The sequence below is a fragment of the Capricornis sumatraensis genome, chromosome 8 (genome assembly GCF_032405125.1).
Source record: "Capricornis sumatraensis isolate serow.1 chromosome 8, serow.2, whole genome shotgun sequence".
Lineage (NCBI taxonomy): Eukaryota > Metazoa > Chordata > Mammalia > Artiodactyla > Bovidae > Capricornis > Capricornis sumatraensis.
Genome location: NC_091076.1, coordinates 44,361,530 through 44,386,374, shown reverse-complemented (window position 1 = coordinate 44,386,374; position 24,845 = coordinate 44,361,530).

Here is a 24,845-nt window from a genome sequence, read left to right as displayed (position 1 = left end):
TATTGAATTACTATGTGGGTAACAGGAACTAACATAGTGTTGTTGGTTAATAATACTTCAAAAACAAAGAAACAAACTCATAGAAAAAGTTCAGATTTTTGGTTATCAGAGGTGGAGGGAGAGGGAACCGGATAAAGACAGTTAAAAGATACAGATTTCCAATTATAACATAAATGTATGTAATGTGTAACATGGTAAATATAATTAACACTGCTTCCCTGGAGGCTCAGACAGTAAAGCATCTGCCTACAATGCAGAAGACCTAGGTTCAATCCCTGGGTCGGGAAGATCTCCTGGAGAAGGAAATGGCAACCCATTCCAATATTCTTGCCTGGAAAATCCCATGGATGGAGGAGCCTGGTGGGCTACAGTTCATGGGGTCGCAAAGAGTCGGACATGACTGAGTGACTTCACTCACTCATACGTTATATACGAAAGTTAGTAAAAGTAAATCCTAGATGAGTTCTCATCTCAAGGAAAATAAATTTTTCTATTTATTCAATTATTTTATCTATATGAGATGATGGATATTTACTGAACATATGTAGTAATTATTTCATGTTTTATGTAGGTCAAATCTCAATGCTTACACCTTAAACTTGTATTGTTATGCCAATAAAATCTCAATAAAGCTGGGAGGAAAAGGAAGAAAATATTGGGATGGCAAAAAATATACACAAGAGAGATGAAATAAGGTTGGAGCTGAGATTTAGGGGGAGAGATAATCATGAAGTTGGAGTACATCAATCTCTCAAGGAACTCCATTGCTAACACTAGCAAGCAGGTACTCTTTCTACCCTCTCTTGATGTCTATGTCAGAAGCTTTCTCTATCTCTTTTATACTTTAATAAAATTTTATTACACACACACACATCTCTCAGGGAGTCACTGCTGAAGCTCAGAACCCAGAAACCAAGCCAAAACTCAGAGTGGCACAGAACGTTCCTCTTTCTACACACAAACTATCTCATCCATTTTCCTAAAGTGCAGAAATTTCTAGAAATTTAACAGGAAGATATTTTAGGTTGTTAGCAGTGATAGCAAAAGCTGAACAAAATTAAGGTAAATTGTTTGACTTTACATAGCACCTCTTTACACTGACAGCCTCCTTTCCTTCTGTTGTTTTCACAAAGCTTTTTCCTTAATCTCACCCAGATTCCTAATTTCTACTATTCTCCCAGAATAACAATATTTTCATGGCCTTTCTCTTTTCCCTACCCCACCCTGATTCTGTCTCTACCACTATTTGAATGAAATTCTTATTATTAAGTCTAATGCTTAGTTTTCATTCCTCCTCACTCTCTCTAAAATATTTCAACTAAAGTTGAGTCTAACAAGCTATCTGTCTAATATTTACACAGAATAATGACCAATTCAAGATTGGAATTTGGGTTTTGAGTCCAATCCAGCATACTTTTTATTAAAGTGAACTTTTATTTTTCAACTGGGTTCGTTCACAAGTGAGTTTGACACGTGGCTTTGCATATCAATACTTTATTCTCATGAAAACCCATGGACAGGAAGGCAGTGTGCTGATGTGTAAATTCATCTTGGTTATTGGAAGCCCAGCATGGGAGCTCTATCAGCTTCTGCCAAGGGAAGCACACTGGCTCTAGCTTAGCAGTCTTTATGAAAATGTCTATGGGCTGCATGAAGGTGAATTTATAAACTAAAGTTTGCAAACCTGGGAATTACTACATTATGGTCCATAAATATATTACATGTAAAGACATAAAATTATTAGCCAAAAAGTCAACTTATTACTTATTATTTTGTATCAGAGCAAGGAATCAATAACCAGTTTAATGCAATCATTTTTGCAACCAGTAAGGTCATTGTCTTTTAGGAGTTAATTTCTATTTGTGGTTATCTTTACAGCTCTAAACTTTTTGCTCCGAAGTTCAGTCACTTGAAAGTCTGACAAGCTTATCTCATGTTGCTAATAGAGTGGAAGTTTAACATGTAGGCACTCTAAACTTCAAAACAATCCTTTGCTTCTTCACAATTATCTTTGTTACAAACCAGAGGTCTGACTACTTAACTATTCTTTGTATTAGTTTTCAATCTCTAGTCCTTTGTTTCATTGTGTTAATTTCTTCTCCACTTCTAAGACTATTCTTGTCTAGATTCTTCTCAAAGTTATTGTCACTGGTGTATTCACTACTCATTTCCTTGACTAGAAGTCATTACGGTCTTCCTACCTGTACCTGACTGATTCAAGATTAACACATACACTTGGTAAGCTACTTAGATGACCCTGGAGTAATTTCTCTATTCATTAATCTATTTTTAAAGTGTGTATTAAGGTTCACTTTTGTTCTATGATCCATGCCAGCTGAAAGTAGAATATGAAAAATAAAACATAGGGACAATTCAAAAAAGATTATGATCTTGTGATAGGGACAGAATCATAAAGAAATACATAAAACGTAAGTGAGAAGTTCCATAATAGCACTAATGAGACAAGATTACGTATGAAGGAGTAGTCCATTCTACAGGGTGTATCAGGACAGGCTTCAGAGAAGAATTTATCTTTGAGCTGGACTGGACAGATGTTAAAAACAAAGCACAGTTTCATGCAGTTAGTTCTTAGACTTTTTTGAATCTTGCTATTGATATTAAATACTTTGTGCGTGCATGTGTGTGCATGTGCTAAGTCACTTCAGTCATGTCCAGCTCTTTGCAACCATACGGACTGTAGCCAGCCAGGCTCCTCTCTCCATGGGATTCTCCAGGTGAGAATTCTGGAGTGGGCTGCCCTGCCTTCCTCCAGGGGATCCTCCTGACCCAAAGACTGAACCCAAATCTTCTCCAGCTCCTGCACTGCAGGCAGATTTTTTACCACTGAGTCACCTGGGAAGCCCATTAAATATTTTAGACTGGCGGTCTTATGATCAAATTAATGTACTTTAATCAAAGAGGAGATAAATATGGACAGATTATTTACATTGGCATTGGTGGGTGGGGTAGGTTGAAAGAGGCCCAGACTGTAGGTACGGAGACTAGGTTAACTGTAAAGGAAAACAGTCCAGAATCTGCAGGTTAGAACTATAGAGAAAGTAAGCTTTGGCGTAGTTCCCCTGAGGACCTTTTCTACTTAGAGTTGTCTTATTTCAGTTACTGCTACTATTACCTGTGGCTTCTCTGTTCTTCATTCCTTTCTCCAGACACAGACAAAGACCTTTTCCCCTTTTCCTTCCTTCACAACAGCTGAGATAATATGGACCTTCCAAGGAGTCTTTACTAAATGTTAAGAAATGGTCTATGCCCAAATCAGCACATGTGTGCGCATGCTTAGTCACTTTAGTCGTGTCGGACTCTTCGCGACCCCATGGGCTGTAACCCACCAGGCTCCTCTGTCCATGGAATCCTCCAGGCAAGAATACTAGAGATGGTTGCCGTTTCCTCCTCCAAGGGATCTTCCCAACCCAGGGATGGAAACTGCATCTGCTGCGTCTCCTACGCTGCAGGCAGATTCTTTACCCACTGAGCCACCTGGGAAGCCCAAAACAGCACACTCCTGGGCTTTGAGTTTTAGCCTACCTGCTGTCTTGAGATATCTTTATTAGCCCCAGAGGACAAAAAACAAATTGATGATCCTTAGCCTGAAAATTTTTTTCTTACTTACTCTTTTCTAATTAAAGGAATTCACTGAGAAGAGGCACATGAAGGAAAACATGGAGCATGAGAGAATATTTGTGGAGGAGGAAGGAACAATACTCAATCCTATTAAGGGGATTCTATAACCAAAACAGCAGTGTTACTGTCGCTTGGGGTTTGTGACGCTAGAGGCTCCAGAAGCCTCATGCTTCCCTGTAAGAATATTTCCCCCCACCCCCAGCTCTTTTCAGAAGATTAAATGTCCTATATGCTACCACTTCACATTGCTCATATGCACGGGTGATGAATTCCTAGGACAGTGTGGTCAGCGGTAGAATGAGGAAGGGGTTGGAGAGAGGGACATTGTTAACGAGGCTGCTTGAAAGGTTTGTGTATGAGGTCAGTAAAATCCTAAGCTCCTGAACTGGGCTAGTGATAATGAAAAAGGGAAAGAGAAAAGGGGAGGGAAAGGAGGAGAAAAGAGGGACTAGATGGATATAAGAATTTTATTAGGATTTATTGGTTAGGTGAGTTCTTGAGTGGGTAGAGAAGGAGAAGGCTGAGGAAGAAGAGTGGAGCTGACTGCTTACAACACCTTTTTTATTCTTGCAAGATTTTATTTGACTCATTCCTGGAGACACCTTTCTAAGTTCTCTGCCTCAATCACTGGAATTTTATACTCTGCTTTCCACATGAAAGTTCTGTGGACTTTAGGCATGGGAAAGTCTCTAAGCGTCCCATTCTTTCCTTTGATTCTTTCTAATTTCCCCAAGTCACAGTTTATTTAAAATTTTTCAATTATTTGTCTAATGTGTACTTAACATCAATATTCCTATTATTTTCACCAAATTTTATGAACAGAAATACCTACAACTAATTGAACATTAAGAATATTTAGCATGGAAGTGACTATAGTGGCTTCCTAATTAATGTCTTTGATGAGGGTGTGCAAATGCCTAGAGGTTTCTGGAAGTAACTCTTTTTTCTCAACCATACTCACCCAGTTGCTGTTTTTCTAATGATACAGGCACAACTTCAGTCCAGGTCTTTTGTAATTGTTCCCTCTACCTGGAATGTTCTTCCTTCAAACATCTACATGGCTCATTCCTTCATAATCTCCAAAGTCATCTTATTCCTGACCACTCTAGGTAAAATAGCAGAAGTTACTGCTCACCCTTCTGCCACTCCCAATCCTCATTTGTCCTGTTGCTTTTCTCCATAGTACTTATCGTCATCTGACATTCTTCATAGTTTCTTATTTATCTGTTCGTAATCAGTCTCTCCAAGTAGAATGCAAGCTCCACAAAGACAAGGATTTTGTTTTGTTCACTGCCTTACTTTTCCAGCACCAAGGACAGTGCCTGATACAGTGTAGATGGTCATTAAGCAAATGAATAAGGAATATACCTGTATGAAGTCTGTCCCACTTTTGGACTTTCAGCCATGTGAGAAAACAACTGTCTTTAATGCACAAGCCAGTCTGAATCAGTTTCAGAATACACACTGGCTGATAAAATAAATGTATTCACGCTGGAGATGGAAGATCATTGTACTGGAAATAGGAAGGTAGTGCTATTATCAAAACAGAGAGGAAAAAGAGATATACTACTTGATACATAAGTCATGTGAATATATATATAAGAAATTATTTATGTTGAGATGTATTTCTATATTCCACCACATACCACTTTCTATTTTTCTTGATCATTGTATTAAAAATACAAGATTAAGAATAATAAAAATATTATTTACATATTCTCTCTCCAAAGACTAAGAAAAGATATACCATAAATGTAGAGGAAAGAATTTCATGTGAAGAAGCGGAAGCCAAGAGAAATTAATCAACCTAATGAATTTAACATGAGCAACATTGACAATTATTACTATCACTACCATTATTAGAGTTATATTTTTAAGAACCTATGTTTTAACATCCACATTAGCTCCAATCATCACAGCAATACTGCAAGATGGATATCCGGGAGAGTTACATAGATTGTACTAAAGGGAGGGGGAATAATTTTCTGACAAAATAGTGATTTGCTATATTTGGACAGAATCCATGTTCCCTAGTCATTTACCTTCTGGGTTGCATTCTGTCTGCCTGTAACTCTTTGCTTTCTTCTACCCTCTGCTTGTATTACTGAAGTAGCACAGAATGTTATTGTATCTTTGCTTATTGATTAAATGTATTTTGATTCTTTATGAAGTGGTGATGAGAGGTATTGAGAATAGGCTAGAACAAATTTTAAAATATAGGGTAGGGGCTTCCCTGGTGGCTCAGTGGATTAGAATCCTCCTGCTAATGCAGGAGACATGGGTTCGATCCCTGATCCAGGAAGGTCTCACAAGCTGCAGAGCGACCAACCCCAGGTGCCACAACTACTGAGCCTGTGCTCTAAGCCTGGGAGCCACAACCACAAAGACCCAGCACAGCCCAAAATAAGCTAGTAAATAAAAGTTAAAGCATAGTGCATTAGTTTCCTAGGGGTACTGTAACAGGGCTTCCCAGGTGGCGCCAGTAGTAAAGAATCCGCATGCCGATGCAAGCGACATAAGAGATGTGGGTTCAGTCTCGGCGTCTGGAAGATCCTCGAGAAGGGAATGGCTACCCACTCCAGCATCCTTGCTTGGAGAATCCCACGGACAGAGAAGCCTGGCGGGCTTCAGTCCATGGGGTTGCACAAAGTCAGACATGACTGAAGCAACCTAGCATGCACACACTATATAACAAGATACCTAAAACTAGGCAAAAAACAACAGAAAGTTTTTGCCTCATAGTCCCTGAAGATAGAAATCAAATATGTCAAAATCAAAGGTGCAAAATCAGTGTGTTGAGGGCCATGCTACCTGAAACTGTAGGAGAGAATCCTTTCTTGTCTCTTCTTGGCTTTTGCTGGTGGCAGTCAGTCCTTGGCGTTCCTTACTTTTGCCACTCGTTGCTCCAGTCCCTATCTCTATCATCACATCGTCCTTTCCCTGCGTCTCTATCCTCATGAGGTATTGGCCATCATCTCTGTATGTAGCTGTGTCCAAATTGCCCTTTCTTATTATGGCACTACTCATATTGAATTAGGGCTCATCCTATCAACCTTATCATAATTTGATTAAAAGCAAAGACCTTATTTCCAAATAAGATCATATTCACAGATCCAGGGGTTGGAACTCTAGCATATCTTTTAGGAGGAACAAAATTCAAGCCCTACCAGGTTGGGAGCATCTGCATGGTATGATTGCCAATAGTGGATTTAATACATCAGGCTCTTTCTCAGTTCTGATGCTTTTCCTGTATCATCTCCTTTATCTGCCTTCTTAGTGCCCACTCATCGCTCCAGTGGTGCAGTTGAGCAGCTTGCACCAGCACATGAGAGGCATTTTTTAAATTTTCAGGAGTCAGTTCCTAAAAACAGCAATGATTAAAAGCTAGATAATACAAACTCACTGTAAACTTGCAATTAATTAAATTTAAAATAGAAGCAATAAATTCTCAAAACTGATAATTTTCTAATTATTTTGCTATATTTGACCATTATCTATGTTCTTTAGATTACTTGCATCTACTATTATCTGCATTTTGGAAACAAAATAATGGTGTTCACACATCTTCCTGAGTCCACATTCAGTGACACCGACTTGGTCGTTTGAAATTGGCCATGCAGGTGCCTTTATAACACACAAAGCTATTAACACTGCAAATCAGGGCTTCTATTTTCCATGGAAAGACATCTGTTAGTCACTTACTGGATTTCACTAAGTCCTACAATTCCCATAATTGCCTTCGGCCTTGTCTTCATTATCTAGACCAGCTTTCCATAGCATTCATTTAAGTTAGATTCCTTTCTACTATTATTCTGACTTTCTTAATTTCTTTTCTATTCCTCATTTGTTATTGTGTGTATGATATACACCTAGGTGAGAGGTTCCTAGAATGTAGTAAATTTCTTCTAATCAGAGAATCTGGAAATGGATGATATAACAATGCAACTTGTCCCATGGCATTAAAACCTAGTTGTTATGAGTCCCTGTGAACCCTTGAGTGACCTCAATGTAAGGAGCTGCATGACATAAAGATGGGCTAACCATCCACATTAGAACAATAGTGTCTTCTCTGAAAGGAAAGGTCAACATACATGAGGTATTCTTGGGCTCTTACTGAACCCAGGTGATAATGTAGGGACAGCCACAGAAGTAAGCATTATTACTTCCTTCCTGGCAAGTATCTACTAAGTATCAACTTGTAGGAAGTCTCACCTTTTGTTGGGGAACAATTCATTACAATCCAGACTTGGTTGCCAAAATCCAGACTCAGAATGTGTGATAACACACAAAGAACAATGGTCTTGTAAACAGAAGCTCTAAGACACTAAAATCAACTCTCCATTGACAAAGTGGCCTTCAGAAATTTACTTAATCTCCTCACAGTTTGATTTCCTTCTCTCTTAAATGCAGGTAACCAGATAAACTGGAGAAGGCAATGGCAACCCACTCTAGTACTCTTGCCTGGAAAATCCCATGGATGGAGGAGCCTGGTGGGCTGCAGTCCATGGGGTCACTAAGAGTCAGACACGACTGAGTGACTTCACTTTCCCTTTTCACTTTCATGCATTGGAGAAGGAAATGGCAAACCACTCCAGTGTTCTTGCCTGGAGAATCTCATGGACGGGGGAGCTCAGTGGGCTGCTGGCTATGGTGTCACACAGAGTCGGACATGACTGAAGCGACTTAGCAGGAACAGCAGCAGCAACCAGATAAACCTCATGGGGTGGCAGAGTCACTGTTAACTTTGAATGAAGTTCTATGAATTAGTAAAAGGTGATCCTCTCTGAGCTGATGTACTTCCTCTGGGTAGTGGCTTGACAAGGAGATGGCCCTTTTTTGTAACAATGTAGGTAATCTCTTTTTTCTAGTAATAATAGGATAAAAGACTGGACTGTGCTGTGCTGTGCTTAATTGCTCAGTCGTGTCTGACTCTTTGCGACTTTATGGACTGTGGCCGACCAGGCTCCTCTGTCCATGGGGATTCTCTAGGCAAGAATACTGGAGTGGATTGCCATACCCTTCTCCAGGGGATCTTCCCAACCCAGGGATCAAACCCAGATCTCCCACATTGCAGGTGAATTCATCGTCCGAGCCACCAGGGAAGCCCAAGGATACTGGAGTAAGTAGACTATCCATCCTCCAGGGGATTTTCCTGGTGGAGGAATCGAACCAGGGTATCCTGCATTGCATCGCAGGCAGATTCTTTACCAGGTGAGCTACCAGAGATGCCCTGGACACAAGACTATTAACTCCAAATATAGGAAACAAACTGCACGGCAGTCATCATAGTCCTGCGGTTGAGGTTAAGGTTAAATAAGATCATATATTAACCTGAGCTTTGTCTGAAACGGAGAGCTGAAACATCCCTAGAAGTCCCTCCTCACTGTTGTCCCTCCCCTTCCTCCCCCGCGGCAAGTATCAAGTAGGATTTTCTTTTTAAAAACTTTTCATTTATCTATTTGGCTGTTGTAGTTCACTTGGTAAGTCAAGTCCAACTCTTTGTGACCCCATGGACTGCAGCACACCAGGCCTCTTTGTCTTTCACTGTCTCCCAGAGCTTGCTCAAACTCATGTCCATTGAATCAGTGATGTCATCCAACCATCTCATCCTCTGTTGCCTGCTTCTCCTCCTGCTTTCAATCTTTCCCAGAATCAAGGTCTTTCCCAATGAGTTAGCTCTTCACATCAGATGGCCAAAGGATTAGAGCTTCAGCATTAGTCCTTCCAATGAATATTTAGGGTTGATTTCGTTTAGGGTTGATTTCGTTTAGGATTGACTAGTAGGATCTCCTTGCAGTCCAAGAGACTCTCAAGAGTCTTCTCCAACACCACAGTTCAAAAGCATCAATTCTTCAGCACTCAGCCTTCTTTATAGCCCAACTGTCACATCCATACATGACTACTGGAAAAACCATAGACTTGAATAGACGGACCTTTGTCGGTAAAGCAATGTCTCTGCTTTTCAACATGCTGTCCAGCTGTATTTGGCCGTGCTGGGTCTTAACTGAGGCATGCAGGATCTTCTACTTGTGGCATGTGGGATCTAGTCCTTTCCCAGGGTTCAAACTGGGGCTCCCTGCATTGGGAGCACAGAATCTTAGCCACTAGACCACCAGGGAAATTCCTCAGGTAGGATTTTCAAGTCAGATTTCCCTGCCCTTGTAGACAGAAATGTCAGTTCTTTTCCTCCATAAAAGTCTCTGCCTCAGAACTTGAATTGAATAATTGAGAGTCATGTACCCTGCTCTCATGTAGGTTCCCCTGCCTCCCAAGGAATAGCTCCAAAGTTAGTTTTTCCTTTAAGGGCTATCTCTGGTAGATGGAGAAGGACATGATAACCCACTCCAATACTCTTGCCTGGAAAATCCCATGGATGGAGGAGCATGGTAGGCTACAGTCCATGGGATAGCAGAGTCAGACTTGACTGACTTCAGTTTCTTTCTTTCTGGTAGATGCTGGAAAAGGTTAAGTTCAAGTAGAATGAAATACTGACTTTTTGCATGTGCCAATAAACCCAGTCAGTCCCAGACATAGGAAACAACCAAATAAAAGCGTTTTTGTTTTTTTTCCTGGTTCCTTAAATTATGTCAGTACCTGGCAGTTGTTTATGTTTAAATGGTCAACAGAAGGCAGTCAAGGCACCAGGGAACATGATAAGTGTTTAAAGGATGTGATTTACCACTCAGAGATATGTCAGTGATGTGGCATGAATTAAACACAAGAAGTCCTCCAGGAGAAAAGATTTCTTTAGAGAAGTAATTAATTGACCTGGCTTGAGTCTACTCTCTCCCAGTGAAGTTGTTAGTGAAGTGCTTCCAACACTGCCCTGACTGTAATTGTTATTCAAGTTCATGCTGCAAAGTAATTTTCACTTAAGAATTCTAGCATTCACCACTGAAAAATTCATAGGTTAGGCTTTTGTATTGCCACACACCTTGGAATTGACCCTCAGAATTAAGAAGCAATTACAACCAGCAATTACTTTAAACATTTGTTTGCAGAAATGAATTTTTCCCATACTTGACAGAATTGGCTCGGAGTTCTTTTTCAATTCAGCCTTTTTTAGCAGCATGAAAAACTGTTAAATGTTCAGGCATAAGCAAGTCATTACTCCACATCTGAACTCTAGAGAGCTACTGGTTGTCATGGTAATGTGACTGCACATGTGAAGCTAGCATTGGCAGACTCACATTTTCATTAAAATATCATGCACATTTGCGTGAACTCCTGCCCAGAGCATAGTTACTCGGTTTGATTCTTCCCCCACCTCCATTGTCCCATAATAATGCCAAGGGACTTCATATTTCAATGCCAAGCTTATGAGAATTCACTGTATTTATTATCGATCTGTCTCAAATGGAAGTTGGATTGTATTGAAAGCTCAACATACAGGAATAGAGAGCTGACTACACACACACACACACACACACACACACACACACACACACACACACACACACACATCTGTACAGTTAATCCTGCCAAATACTCTTCCCCTGAATGCCTTTTTTTAATGGTTTTAATTATTTCTTTATCTTGCTTCCTCCCACTCCTCCATACTAGGAAGTTTTCTTTCAAATTTCTGCATTGGGACTTGCAATGTTGCTATTACTCTCAAAGCTGTAGGTTTCTTTTCTGTTTCCAACCTCCCCATCCCCATACCTTCCTCCTAAGACCTCCAACATGATTCTTTTGGCTTAGGGCTGTGCTCATACTTGGGCTGCCCTGGGGCCTTAGTGGTAAAGAACTTGTCTGCCAATGCAGGAGACACAGGTTCGATCTCTGGGTCAGGAAGGTTGCCTGGAAGAGGGCATGGCAACTCACTCCAGTATTCTTACCTGGAGAATCCAATGGATAGAGAAGTCTGCTGGGCTACAGTCCACGGAGTCACAAAGAGTCAGACATGACTGAAGCAACTGAGCACACACGCATTAAGCCATCTTATCATTTTGTTTATTCAATTGATAAATACTTGTTGCATGTGTACTATGTGGTAGGCTAGGTGTCAGTTCAAGATTCACAAGGGTAGCAATTAGTTGATAAGAGATACAAACTTTTGCTGACTGTCCTGTTTTTGTTTAAATAGTCTGTGTATTTCAGACAAGCTTCACAAAGTCTTTTAGCACACAAATTATTTGGTGAGTCCCACAGATTATAATATCAGTTTACTTCTTGCTCCTATGATGCCATTATTTAAACATTCTTTTGTTCAATTTAAGTTTTGCATAAATAAAACAACCACTAGGAAGTGTCACAGCAGTATCAGTATGGTAATATGCAGATTATACTGGCTACTAAACATTCTATAATACAGATATACTCCCTCTATTTTATACACATACACACTAAAGCTCAGACTCCTTATCAAAAATTGACGTTTCACTTTGGAGAAGCTTATAGAACTTCTGTATGATTCACTCCTTGTGCTTCTGTTCGTAACTGTTCATCCTTTTACTCACACGTCTCCTGTCCTCCCATCCTAGATTCCCACTGACACCTGGAGACCACTTCATCTTCTAAACTTCTGTTGAAGTATCACATCTTCTTTGAAGTATTTTATAACAGTAATAGGAAATAAAAATACTCTGAAAGGAAGCAATAGCAGAATAACTGAGACAGAGGAACAGATAAGTAAGCTGGAGGATAGAATGGCGGAAATAACAGAAGAAGAGCAGAATAAAGGGAAAGGGAAGAAAAGAATTGAAGAAAGCCTCAGAAACCTTTGGGACAATATTAAATGCACAAACATTCGAGTTATAGGGGCCCCAGAGGTCCTGGAGGAAGAAGAAAAAAGGAAAGGCACTGAGAAAATTTTTGAAGAAACTATAGTTGAAAACTTCCCCAACATGGGAAAGGAAATAGTCAAGTCCAAGAAGCTCAGAGAGTCCCCTACCTAAGGAGAAACACATCGAGACACATATTAATCAAGGTAACAGAGATTAAGCACAAAGAAAAACTATTAAAGGCAGCAAGGGAAAAACAACAAGTAACAAACAAGGGAAAACCCACACAATTAACAGCAGATCTTCCAGACGAAAGTCTGCAGGCCACAGAAGGGAATGGCAAGATATACTTAAAGTACTGAAAGAGAAAAACCTACAACCATGATTACTATACACAGCAAAGATCTCATTCTAAATTGACTGAGAAATCAAAAGCTTTATGGACAAGTAGAAGTTAACAGAATTCAGCACCACCAAACCAGCCTTGCAGCAAATACTAAAGGAACTTAAATAGCCAGTAGGAGAAAGGAAAGACCTACAAAAACAAACCCAAATCAATCAAGAAATGCCAATAGGAACATATGTATCAATAATTACCTTTAACGTAAATGCATTAAATGCACCAACCAGGACAGACCACATCTTGGGCCACAAATCAAGCCTCGGTAAACTTAAGAAAATTGAAATTGTGTATCAAGTATCTTCTCTGATCACAACACTATGAGACTAGATATCAACTACAGGGAAAAAAAAGAAACACAATCTCATGGAGATTAAACAATACATTACTAAATAACAAAGAGATTACTGAAGAAATAAGAAAAGAAATAAAAAGATTCCTAGAAACAAATGACAATGAAAACGTGAAACCCAAAACCTATGGGACTCAGCAAAAGCAGTTTAAGAAGGAAGTTTATAGTGAAACAATCATACCTCAAGAAGCAAGAGAAGCATTGGATAGACAGCTTAACTCTACATCTAAAGCAGCAGGAAAAAGGACAAAAAAAAAAAAAACACCAAAGTCAGCACAAGGAAGGAGATCATAAAAATCAGAGCAGAAAAAAAAATGAAGGAAACAGTAGCAAAGATTAATAAAACTAAATGCTTGTTCTTTGAGAAGATAAACAAAATTGACAAACCACTAGTCAGACTCATCAAATCAATAAAATTAGAAATGAAAAAGAAGAGGTTGCAACAGACAACACAGAAATACAAAGGATCATAAGAGAATATTATGAGCAACTATATGTGCTGAAAAATTGATGCTTTTGAACTGTGGTGCTGGAGAAGACTCTTGAGAGTCCCTTGGACTGCAAGGAGATCCAACCAGTCCATTCTAAAAGACATCAGTCTTGGGTGTTATTTGGAAGGAGTGATGCTAAAGCTGAAACTCCAGTACTTTGGCTACCTCATGTGAAGAGTTGACTCATTGGAAAAGATTCTGATGCTGGGAGGAATTAGGGGCAGGTGGAGAAGGGGATGACAGAGGATGAGATGGCTGGATGGCATCACGGACTCAATGGACATGAGTTTGAGTGAACTCCGAGAGTTGGTGATGGACAGAGAGGCCTGGTGTGCTGCAATTCATGGGGTCGCAAAGAGTCGGACACAAGTGAGTGACTGAACTGAACTGAACTGAACTGAACATGCTAGTAAAATGGACAACCCAGAGGAAATGGACAGATACTTAAAAAAGATCAATTTCTCAAGACTGAACCAGGAAGAAATAGAAATTATGAACATCTCAATTACAAACACTGAAATTGAAACAGTGATCAAAAATCTCCCCAAAAGCAAAAACCCAGGGCCAGATGGCTTCACAGGGAAATACTATCAAACATTTAGAAAAGAGCTAATGCCTATCTTTCTGAAACTCTTCCATAAAATTGCAGAGGAAGAACCACTTCCAAACTCATTCTATGAGGCCCAATCACCCTGATTCCAAAACCAGGAAAAGACAACACAAAAAAATAAAATTATAGGCCAATATCACTGATGAACACAGGTGCAAAAGTCCTTAACAAAATTCTAGCAAACAGAATCCAACAGCACATTAAAAAAACTCATCCACCATGATCAAGTCAGGTTTATTTCAAGGATGCAAGGATTCTTCAATATTAGCAAATCAATCAACATGATACCCCATGTCAATAAATTGAAAGTTAAAAACCATATGATCATCTCAATAGATGCAGAAAAAACCTTCAACAAAATCCAGTATCCATTTAATCTATGCCCATAAATGGATGGGCATAGAAGGAACCTACCTCAACATAGTAAAGGCCATATATGAAAAGCCCACAGCAAACATTATTCTCAATGGTGAAAAACTAAAAGCTTTTTTTCTAAGGTCAGAAACAAGACAAGGGTGTCCATTCTCATCAGTATTATTCAACATAGCTTTGGAAGTCCTAGCTATGACAATTACAGAAGGAAAAGAAATAAAAGGAATCCAGATTGGAAAAGAAGAAGTAAAACTCTCACTGTTTGCAGATGGCATGATACTATACATAGAAAACCCAAAAGAAACTATCAGAAAATTACTAGAGCTAATCAGAGAATTCAGCAATATCACAGGATACAAGGTCAATAACTAGAAATCACTCACACTCCTATATACTAACAATGAAAAATCAGAAAGACAAATTAAGGAATCAATACCATTCACCATTGCAACAAAAAAATAAAATATCTAGGAATAAACCTACCTAAGGAAACAAAATTCTGAAAGAGATGGGAATACCAGACCACCTGACCTGCCTCTTGAGAAATCTGTATGCAGGTCAGGAAGCAACAGTCAGAACTGGACATGGAACAACAGACTGGTTCCAAATAGGAAAAGGAGTACGTCAAGGCTGTATATTGTCACCCTGCTTATTTAACTTCTATGCAGAGTACATCATGAGAAACGCTGGACTGAATGAAACACAAGCTGGAATCAAGATTGCGGGAGAAATATCAATAACCTCAGATGTGCAGATGACACCACCCTTATGGCAGAAAGTGAAGAGGAGCTAAAAAGCCTCTTGATGAAAGTGAAAGCAGAGAGTGAAAAAGTTGGCTTAAAGCTCAACATTCAGAAAATGAAGATCATGGCATCTGGTCCCATCACTTCATGGGAAATAGATGGGGAAACAGTGGAAACAGTGTCAGACTTTATTTTCTTGGGCTCCAAAATCACTGCAAATGACTGCAGCCATGAAATTAAAAGACGCTTATTCCTTGGAAGAAAAGTTATGACCAACCTAGATAGTATATTCAAAAGCAGAGACATTACTTTGCCGACTAAGGTCCATCTAGTCAAGGCTATGGTTTTTCCTGTGGTCATGTGTGGATGTGAGAGTTGGACTGTGAAGAAGGCTGGGCACCGAAGAATTGATGCTTTTGAACTGTAGTGTTGGAGAAGACTCTTGAGAGTTCCTTGGATTGCAAGGAGATCCAACCAGTCCATTCAGAAGGAGATCAGCCCTGGGATTTCTTTGGAAAGAATGATGCTGAAGCTGAAGCTGCAGTACTTTGGCCACCTCATGAGAAGAGTTGACTCATTGGAAAAGACTCTGATGCTGGGAGGGATTGGGGGCAGGAGAAGAAGGGGACGACCGAGGATGAGATGGCTGGATGGCATCACGGACTCGATGGACGTGAGTCTGAGTGAACTCCAGGAGATGGTGATGGACAGGGAGGACTGGCGTGCTGCAATTCATGGGGCTGCAAAGAGTCGGACACGACTGAGTGACTGAACTGAACTGAACTGAAGGAAACAAAAGACCTGTATATGGAAAACTATAAGACACTGATGAAAGTAATGAGAGATGTCATAAACAGATGGAGAGATTTTCCATGTTCCTGGGTAGGAAGAATCAATATTTTGAAAATGACTATACTACCAAATGTAATCTACATATTCAATGCAATCCCTATCAAATTACCAATGTTTTTTCCCACATAATTAGAATAAAAAAATTTCACAATTCATATGGAAACGCAAAAGACCCTGAATAGCCAAAGCAGTCTTGAGAAAGAAGAATGGAACTGGAGAAATCAACCTTCTTGACTTCAGACTCTTCCACGAAGCTATAATCATCAAGACAATATGATACTGGCACAGAAACAGAAATATAGACCAATGGAACAAGATAGAGAACCCAGAGATAAACCCACACAGCTATGGGTGCCTTATTTTTGTCAAAGGAGGCAAGAATATACAATGGAACAAAGACAGCCTCTTCAATAAATGGTCCTGGGAACACTGGACAGCTACATGCAAAAGAAATAAATTAGATCACTGCCTAACACTATACACAAAGCTAAACTCACAATGGATAAAAGACATACATGTAAGACCAGAAACTATTAAACTCTGAAGAGGAGAACATAGGTAGAACACTCGATGACGTAAATCAAAACAAGACTTTCTATGACCCAACTCCTAGAGTAATGGAAATAAAACCAAAAACAAACAAGTGGGATCTAATTAAACTTAAAAACTTTTGCACAGTAAAGGAAACTATGAAGGTGAAAAGACAACCCTCAGAATGGGAGAAAATAATAGCAAGGGAAACAACTGATAAAGAATTAACTTCCAAAATAATCAAGCAGCTTATACAACTCAATAACAGAAAAGCAAACAACCAAATCAAAAAGTGGGAAAGGGACCTGAAGAAACATTCCTCCAAAGACATACAGATGGTTCACAAGCACACGAAAAGATGCTCAACATTACTTATTATCAGAGAAACGCAAATCAAAACTGCAATAAGATACCACCTCACACCAGTCAGAATGACCATCATCAAAATGTCTACAAACAATAAATGCTGGAGAGGGTGTGGAGAAAAGGGAACCCTCTTACATTGCTGGTGGGAATGTAAACTGATACAGCCACTATGGAAGATGGTATGGAGACTCCTTAAAAAGCTAGGAATAAAATCACACCAGAAATTCCACATACCTTGAGGAAATCAAAAATGAGAAACACACATGTACCCCAATGTGAATATATATATATATATATGGTGGTGGTGGTTTAGTCACTAAGTCGTGTCCAACTCTTGTGACCCCAAGGATTGTAGCCCACAAGGCTCCTCTGTCCACGGGATTCTCCAGGCAAGAATCCTGGAGTGGGTTGTTGTGCCCTCCTCCAGGGGATCTTCCCAACCTGGGGATGCAACCTGCATCTGCCTGTGTCTCCTGCATTGCAGGAGATTCTTTACCACTAGCGCCACCTGGGAAGCCCAGAGGGCCTCTGCTTAGTCACTTTAGTTCTAAAGATAGGTAATCATACCTCTTCGTTCATAGCTCCCCCACCTCTGTCACGTGGGGATATAGTGACTAGAAAGCCAGGTATATTCTTGTCTCATTCATGAAGTGGTGAAGAGAAATGATGGGGATTTTTTGCTACATAATACAGTTGTTCTCTCCCAGCTGTGACTGTCAATCATGGCTATGTATTAGAATTGCCTAAGAAACTTCAAAAAATGTCATTTTGTTTGTCTGCTTATTTTGTTTCTCAGCTTCTCAGGTCATTCTAATATGCAACTAAACTCAATAATTTGCATTGTCCTAGACAGTGCTTTTCCACCTTTATATGCATGTGAATCACCTGCAGATCATGTCCAAGTACAGACCCTGATTCAGCAGTTCTGGAGCAGTACCCGAAGTTACACATTTCTAAGGAGCATCCAAGAGACAGTAATACTGTTGGGCCAAGAACCACACTGTAAATAGGAGGCACTAAGAGTGTCTAAAACGAATTATATCTCACCAGTTAATTGTCTTCTGAATATGTTCTTTCCCACTAAAGCTCCAAGGCACTGGAGAATGCCTTGGTTTTAGATATTGAAAAATAAATGCTAGAAAACAAACAGCATCTCAACATGTCAGAAAATCGACTTCATCTCACCAGTCCTGCTGACTATGGGTCATCCAAATAACTAAGTTCAGTTAACTAAAATAATGATGTTTATCGGGCTTCCCTGGTGGCTCAGTTGGTAAAGAGTCTGCCTGCAACGCAGAAGACCCAGGGTCGATCCCTGGTCCAGAAAATCCCCTGGAGAAGGAAATGGCAACTCACTCCAGTCTTCTTGCCTGCGAAATCCCATGCACAGAGGAGCTCGGTGGGCTAAAATCCACGGGGTCGCAAGAGTCAAACACAACTTAGTGACTAAACCTACCTACCTATTGCCTCCCTGTGGCTCTGTGAAATCACACAGGGCATTAGGAATGCTTTGTGTGTGTTCTACAAAGAATCGATCTAGTAGAAAGAGTCCTAGATTAGGACTTGAGAAAGTGGATTCTACCCTCAGTTCTGCTGAGTGAACTTAGTGAAGCCTTTGGTTTTTCTAAGTTTCTAATATTTTCTTAATTTCTCATTATAACTTTCCAGAGGGGCATCACCCCTGGAGTAGACCAAAGGGGACCCTTGGAGGAGGCAATTCCTTAGAGGCTGTAAATACATAAAGATATATTACAGTTAGCCAGATAGTGAAGCAAGAGGACAGAATGAAAGAACTCGTGCAAAGGTAAAGAGCCAAGAGAGAAGAAGCCTGAAGAGTTCCACAAGGGGGTTGGTATGGCTGGAATACAGGGGGCATTTAATGAAAGGGTGAGACACAAGGCTTCAAAGAGGATGGCCGGCTCATTGAACGACAGCAGAGGTGAGCATCAGTTACACACTGACTGGGTCAGACACTTTGCTCCATGCTTTATATAGATTATTTCATTTAATCCTCACACAAACTCCACAAGAGGCAAATAGTGAAGAAATTTATGAAATGGCTTAGAAACCATCAGAAGCTGAAAACGTTATGCAACCTGACTCAGATCCTGTAGCCAATATATGATAGAGCCAAGTCTCTGCTTCTCTCTTGAGTTCATGCTCAAATCCATGTGGTCAGCTTGAATGGAGAGTCAAAGATGAGTTTTCAACACAGAAAAAAAGATGACAACTTTTGTCATTTCCCAATGATGATCCAAACAGAATGTAGTATAGATTAAAGAAGGTAAAAACGGAGACTTAAATACAGATTAGGATTCCTCCTCAGAGTTACTACAATCTGATCAGTTTATCAGTGATATTTGAGAACTGAGAACGGGTCTTATTTTTCTTTGATTAGAAGCACTTGCAATGCAGGAGACCAGGGTTTGATTCCTGGGTCGGGAAGATCTCCTGGAGAAGAAAATGGAAACCCACTCCAGTATTCTTGCCTGGAGAATCCATGGGCAGAGGAGCCTAGCAGGCTACCATCCATGGTCTCGCAAGTTGGACACAACTTAGCGAGTAAAGCACCCGAAGCACTTAACAGAGTGCCTGTGGAGAAGGCAATGGCACCCCACTCTGCTGGGGTCCAGCCCCGGTGGATCCAGGGTGATTCGAAGGTGGGGACGGAGTCGGTGTCTTTGGAAAAATACATATTTAATCACAGATATAGAGAGATTAGAAATGGATAGTGTAGTAGGAAGATTAGTGGAGAAAAAGAGGCTGAATAACTTGGATTACGTGGAATAGCATACATGCTCCAGATGGGAATTCAGCCAGAAAAAGGGGAACAAGAAAGAAGCGACATGGGGGAATCAGTCTTTCCGGAAACTGATCCGATTTCTTTATTTTTGGATTTGCTTATATACCTTTTGTTACACATAGGGATGAATACAGAGTCACGCGGGGTCAGCAGTCCTGACCTTTATCAAAATCAGGTGCTTCACATAAATGTATAAAAGAGGTACATCATCTTCTGGCCATGAGTGAGACCTGCTGACATTTTACGATCCTTTCTTTCTGATAACCAAAAAACTTATTTCTTCCAAGGGTGTTTTTCCTTAAACCAGGCACCACCCTCCAAATAAAGTTACATTCCTATAGGGTGAGGGTGTAGTGAGTTACAATTAAGAAAGGAATTTATTTAACCCAAAGTTAACATGATTAGTCTTAAAGGTTAATACTTATTTCTCCTATATGCTTAAAGGTTAATACTTATTTCTCCTATATGTTAGTTATATTCATTATAAGGGCAGGGAACATGGAGATTTAGCGGCAAACATCAGCCCAACAAATGAAAATCCTTTCACCAATGCTCCCCTTAAGATCTATTTAGTCTTAAGATATGATAAAGTTACATTTTTATATAGCAAGGACCCAGTGATTTATAACAAAGCACAGTGATCTATTACAAAAAAGAAAATCCATTAACTCAAAAAGTCTAGTATTGCTAACATCAAAAACTACTGCATTTCCTTTTCTATATTCCAAATACATTGATTAATATATTCCCAGGTGCCTAAGGATATGGAGGCCTGGCGGCAATCATTGACTCAATAAGAAGAAAAAGCCCTATGCTAATTAAGACTCTCAAAATACTCCAAAAGTCTCTGTGCTGTTTATGGTTAAGAGGTAGTAAACAATCATGCGCGTAATGGCAGTATTATGGATAATCCTGTCACACAAGCTAGTCTGTCAGCAGAGAGGTTTGACCTGAGACATCCTTGTCCCACCCAGAGCAGGGAATTAGCAGCAATTATTGACACAACAAATGAAAAACCCCTCACCAATATAATTCCTAACCAACACACTATACTAATAATTTCCGACTCCCCAAAAGAATTTGCCTTTAGTAAGTCTAAAACATCTCCTGCCTCTCAGATTGGGAGGCTGTAAACAATCTCATATGGCCGGATGAACCTATACAGGCGGGCTAGATAACCTTCAGAGGAGTCCGTAAGCTGAAACACTCTTGTCACGCCCAGGAATTTTTATTGCCTTGGAGCTGCACGTTTACTCCTCCGAGAGAAATGGTTATGGGAGAGAGCCCCCCGTAAAGTCAGAGGTGTAGGTGAGAGCATAAAACAGACTCTGGTTTTGGGGTTAGATGCTCGGGAACAGGGGGTTTCCTGAGGCTTGATCACACCTTTGCATATGTCAAGCCTCGTTCCTCGTGACCTTTGCCACGGGCGGAGTTCCTCACGCTGGCTCCTGGCACCACTCCAGTACTCTTGCCTGGAAAATCCCACGGATGGAGGGGCCTGGTAGGCTTCAGTCCATGGGGTCTCTAAGAGTCGGATACAACTGAGCGACTTCACTTTTCACTTTTGTGCATTGGAGAAGGAAATGGCAACCCACTCCAGTGTTCCTGCCTGGAGAATCCCAGGGATGGGGGAGCCTAGGTGGGCTGCCGTCTATGGGGTCGCACAGAGCTGGACATAACTGAAGCGACTTAGCAACAGCAGCAGCAGCAACACAGTGCCTGGAATATAATAGGATATTTGTTGAGCAAATAAATGACTTATTATATTTTTGTAAAAGAGAAATTATAAATCCCTAAACTAAGGCAGTGACAAGTGAGATTAGGAATGGAATGGATTAAGCAGCCAGTTGAATAAATTTCTGCCAGGCAATTAAATTCATGTTACTTTTAACCACAGAAATGTTAGAAATTCAGAGGGCTTTTCTCATATTTTTAATCCACTTTAATGATGGCTATATAACTCTGGAAGATCAAAAAGAAAATACTGGGTGTATAGGAGGCTATGAAAAAAAAGAAAGCCTGTCAGTAAGTCGTGTCTGACTCTTTGCCACCCAACAAACTGCAGCCCACAAGGTCCGTGGCATTTCTAAGACAAGAACTTTGGGTTGGGTTGCCATTTCCTTCTCTAACAAGACTCCATGGGTGGTCCTTAAACGATTCCATGCAGGCAGCTTTGACCTTAACATCAGGCAGGTGGGGTCCAAGTCAAGTTATGTGGTGTGAAGCCTTGACTCTCAAGTAGAAGCTTGGTTTTGAGTCTTTTTTTTTGGCAGGAGAAAGCATTGGTTAAATCAGAGCCTCTGATTTCTCATCATGATACTGGAATAATGTTGCAGGGAAGAAATTAAATAATAATGATACTAGCTCTCTTAAAGCAGGACTTTCATGATCTAAATCCAAGTATTGATTAGATTACTTCTGGTACAAGATCTGCAATGTTTCAACCATATTTATAATTGAGTTTTAACATGAATCTAAGCAAACACCAAGAGATAGTGAAGGACAGAGAATCCTGGCATGCTGTAGTCCATGGGGTCACAAAGAGTCAGACATGACTTAATTGCTGAACAACAACAAAAACATGTAGATCTGGTGATTTTTGTCATTTGTAAATTTCCCTATTGTGCAATTTTTTTGTTGATATTGAAGGCTATTAAGACTGAAAATAGGTCTATTATAAAAGCTACTGGAACATTATTTATATACTTTGTGTATTTAAAATTTTTATAATGTTTATATATTATTTTTATAATTGGCTGATAGCTGAGATTCTTATTTTTGAAGTCTCTGAAATCATATTTGCCAGTGATTTTTATGTAGGAGTCAGAGCAGACAAGAAGCTTATAAATTTAAAGCAAAGAAAATCATTTTTAGTGCTTTAACAGGTAGATTGACAAATTCAGACTCTGAACACGATTTTGAAAGGGTCTCTAAACTGGACAGAATCAACCTCATTTCCACAATGGTAGTCCAAGTAGGAAGAAGTATGCAGAATTAAATGCATAGCGCCTGAAACGGTGACCTTTTGCTGAAAAGTCATTTGGAGCAGCATTTGTTTTACAATAACTGTCATGTTAGGCACAAACAGAAGTGGGACAAAAACAAAAGTTATTTTGGTTTTCTCTTCTATCCAGCTTGCAGACTACAACATCAAGAACACAAATCTAAATGTAAAAGTTTATGAGACTTTGCTATATAAACATCTTGTTTGAACACACTACTTATTTGAATTGGTGATACTGCTACCAAGCTCTAGGCATTTCAATTAACTCAGTAATTAGGTAGGGTCATAAGGTGTGTATATTTTCTTTTTTTGGCAAATTTCAAAGCATCATAAAATACTTTCAAAGAGAGTTTGTCAGGATGGTTTTAGATCTAAACCTTTCTGGCTATATGACCTAAGGCAAACTACTGAAACACTCTCAGCCACACATTGCTTTTACCGCAAATTTGGGGGTAGCTATATACACCTATCATGAGTACATCATGAGAAACGCTGGGCTGAAAGAAGCACAAGCTGGAATCAAGATTGCTGGAAGAAATATCAATAACCTCAGATATGGAGATGACGCCACCCTTATGGCAGAAAGTGAAGAGGAACTAAAAAGGCTCTTGATTGAACGTGAAAGAGGAGTGAAAAAGTTGGCTTAAAGCTCAACATTCAGAAAACTAAGATCATGGCATCTGGTCCCATGGCTTCATGGGAAATAGATGGGGAAACAGTAGAAACAGTGTCAGACTTTATTTTGGGGGGCTCCAAAATCACTGCAGATGGTAACTGTAGCCATGAAATTAAAAGATACTTACTCCTTGGAAGGAAAGTTATGACCAACCTAGATAGCATATTCAAAAGCAGAGACATTACTTTGCCAACAAATGTCTGTCTAGTCAAGGCTATGGTTTTTCCAGTGGTCTTGTATGGATGTGAGAGTTGGACTGTGAAGAAAGCTGAGCGCCAAAGAATTGATACTTTTGAACTGTGGTTTTGGAGAAGACTCTTGAGAGTCCCTTGGACTGCAAGGAGATCCAAGCAATCTATTCTAAAAGAGATCAGTCTTGGGTGTTCTTTGGAAGGATTGATGCTAAAGTTGAAACTCCAGTACTTTGGCCACCTCATGCAAAGAGTTGACTCATTGGAAAAGACCCTGATGCTGGGAGGGATTGGGGGCAGGAGGAGAAGGGGACGACAGAGGATGAGATGGCTGGATGGCATCACCGACTCAGTGGACAAGAATTTGGGTGAACTCCGGGAGTTGGTGATGGACAGGAGGCCTGGCGTGCTGCAATTCATGGAGTCTCAAAGAGTCGGACACAACTGAGCGACTGAACTGAACTGAACTGATGCACACCTAACTCATACTGTCATCTTATATTTGAACAATTTTGATAATTGTATTACTATATATATCATCATTCCTCAATTGCTTATAAAAATTATCAAAATGTACTAAATCTTATCTCATTTTCAGTGTTTCTTCCAGCTTTATTGAGATAGATTGACAAAAATGTGTATATTTAAAAGATGCAGGCTGAAGTTTGATGTATTGATACATGTGCCCGATAAAATACTCATCATAATCAGATTAATAAACATACCCATCATCTTGGATATTCCTGGTGGCTCAGACGGTAAAGCATCTGTTTACAATGCAGGGGACCCGGGTTCGATCCCTGGGTTGGGAAGATCCCCTGGAGAAGGAAATGGCAATCCACTCCAAGACTATTGCCTGGAAAATCCCATGGACAGAGGAGCCTGGTGGGCTACAGCCCATGGGGTCGCAAAGAGTCGGACACGACTGAGCAAGGTGGACCTGGACCCATCCTCTCACATAGGTATCATTTCTTTTCTTTTTTTTGTGATAAGACTACTTAAGATCAATCTTTTTAGCAAATTTCTAGTATATAATATAGTATTGTTAGGTATAGTCACATTGTTATCCATTAGATCAGCACAACATCATCT